We start from the raw sequence: 3,104 nt of genomic DNA on the forward strand, positions 1-3,104 counted from the left end.
TTTGCTGCTGTTAAACTTTGAAATGCTAATGTACTGTGTGCATATAAAAATTCAGCAGCATGCCTATCTTGATATGGAGAGTGCTCATTAAAAAAATCTATCACATATTAATTGCTCTGCATATGTAATGGCAAATATGACTTGAAATAATCAATTATCTTAACACTATTGATTAACTATTTTTTTCTTCACCATTTGGTTTGTACAACCAAAGTTATCTGTCATGTACTAGGTTCAGATAAAAAGCTACTGTTATCACATTAGCAGGTCACCTTCTTATATAGGTTAAGTTACTGATTCCTGTATTGCAATGTGTTCTGTTGTATTCTTTGTGGTTCATGTTTTCAGTATAGCTTCCTCTACTCTCCATGAAATCCTTTCAGCTCCATATTCAATATAAATCCAGAACCCACCCCTAATATGCTCAGAACTCAACTATTCCGTCATGTCTACTTTTCTTTCTTTTTTTTTTTTCTTTTTTTCAAGGTAGGGTCTCACTCCAGCCCAGGCTGACCTGGAATTCACTATGGAGTCTCAGAGTGGCCTCAAACTCACGGCGACCCACCTACCTCTGTCTCCTGAGTGCTGAGATTAAAGGTGTGAGCCACCATGCCTGGCTTTGTCATGTCTACTTTTTACTTGCTTCAGACACCATAACCTCTAGCTGGGATTATAGCCATAACCTCATTATTTCTACCTCTTTCACCTTCCACCCTATATTCACCATACCACCACATAGTGATAATGTCAGAGGCGGACATTGTGGCAGCTCTCCTTCTTCCCCAGAATGCAGTGCCCCTAGGTATAGGAACCTGGGTTCCGACACCGCGGCACTGGACGTTTTTGCTTTCTGGTTTGGTTGGCTGCTCAGCGAGTCCTAGAAATCCTTCTGCCTCTACCCCGTACCCCACAAGACTTGTCACAGGCATACATAACCATTCTGGGCTTTTTTTAATGTAGATGTTGTAGTTCTGAACTCTTTTTTTTTTTTAATGTATTTTATTTATGTATTTTACTTGAGAGAGAGACAGAGGAAGAGGCAGTGAGAGAGGGGGAGAATGGGAATGCCAGGACTTCCAGCCACTGTAGACGAACTCCAGATGCATGCATCCCCTTGTGCATCTGGCCAACGTGGATCCTGGGGAATCGAACCTGGGTCCTCAGGCTTCACAGGCAAACGGCTTAACTGCTAAGCCATCTCCCCAGCCCTAGTTCTGAACTCTTATTCCCATGTTTGCTTAGCAAGGACTCTTTCACACTGATACATCTCCCCTGTTACTCTTAGAAAAAGATATTTATTTATTTATTTATTTATTTATTTATTTATTTATTTATTTATGAGAGAGAGAGAAAGAGACAGAGAAAGAATGGGTACACCAGGGCCTCTAGCCACTGCAAACAACTTCCAGATGCATGTGCCACCTTGTACATTTGGCTTTATGTGGATACTGGGTCCTTAGCTTTCCCAGGCAAGTACCTTAACCACTAAGCCATTTCTCCAGCACCCCCTTACATTATCTGCCCTTTTCCATGTATAGTTTTGATGATTGCTTAAATTTTTTTATTTTTATATTTTAATTATCCTCTAATTTTATTACTAGTTAAAGCCAGCATGTATTCAGTGTGTCTGGAGTGCAGTAAATGACAGAGATTAGTGGAGTAGTGTAAGAGAAAGAGAGGTGATTATTAATTCATATGCATTAGTTATATTATCCCACAATTCCTGGCAATGTACTATTTGAAAAACGAACTTGCTCAAGTCAGAACCAGGGAGAGCACTGGACTAGAGGACCATGACTACCACATTTCTGGGGATGCACATAGGAGTCTGTGTTCCATTCCAAGAGTGGTGGGAAGCTGTAGGAAAATCATCAGGACTGACTGATCCAAGAAGCTAGAGGATGAACACAGGAAGACGGAGATCAGTGAGGAGGCTGTGGAAACTGTCAACACATGGGCCAGGTATATGACAGTGGAGAAGAGCAAACCACGTAAACCAAACACTTTCAAAGTTAAGATTTCTGTTGGCTTATGAAGGAAAAGAGAATAATTAAAAAATAATTCTGCTGGGTGTGGTAGTGCATGCCTTTAATCCCAGCACTTGGGAGGCAGAAGTAGGAGGATCATTGTGAGTTCAAGGCCACTCTGAGACTGCAGAGTGAATTCCAGGTCAGCCTGGGCTAGAGTGAAACCCTATCTCGGAAAACTAAAAAATAATAATAATAATAATTCCAAGTGAGCTAGGCATGGTGGCACATGCCTTTACTCCCAGCACTCGGGAGGCAGAGATAGGTGGATTACCACGAGTTCCAGGCTACCCTAAAAGACTACATAATGAAATCCAAGTTAGCCTGGGATAGAGTGAGACCCTATGTTGAAAAATAGGAAAAAGAATCCCCAATTTTTGGCATGAGCATTTTCGATAAACTGTTCTTTAATGAGGAGAGCTGGAAAAATAAGTCTTGTAGGTATATGAGATTTTAGCCATATTTATTTGAATTTTCCATCTGTTATCTATAATAATTTTCTCTGTACCTGTCAAATATCCAAATTAAAAATAATTCTTGGGCTGAAGATATGGCTTAGCACTTAAGGCACTTACCTGTGAAGCCTAAGGATCCAGGATTGATTTCCCGGTACCCACGTAGGCCAGACCCACAAGGTGAAACATGTGTCTGGAGGCCCTGGTGCATCTGTTGTCTCTCTCTCATCTGCCTCTTTCTATCTCATAAATAAATAAATAAATAAATAAATAAATAAGTAAGTAAGTAAGTAAATAAAATTGTAATTCTTGGATTTGTAAATTCAGGCTATTATATCCAAAAGCAGTTTACTGAATCACTCAAGTTTCTCATTGGGAAGTTAAGTGTTGAATTAGTATCTTTCTTGTGAATTGTATTGTTGAGAACCATGAGTTAGCATAATAAGTGAGAATCTGGCACACAGAAACCATCAGTGTATGCTATTGTTACTATTGTTAGTTTATACATTTGATCTTTGTAATTTTGGAAATTTCTATTCAGTTTTTGACTTCTTTTTGATTACTTAAATATCTGTGTTGAATACCTTTCAGAGTGTTGTTCTACCATTTTTTTGTAGAAAAC

This window comes from Jaculus jaculus, chromosome 12 (genome assembly GCF_020740685.1).
Source record: "Jaculus jaculus isolate mJacJac1 chromosome 12, mJacJac1.mat.Y.cur, whole genome shotgun sequence".
NCBI lineage: Eukaryota > Metazoa > Chordata > Mammalia > Rodentia > Dipodidae > Jaculus > Jaculus jaculus.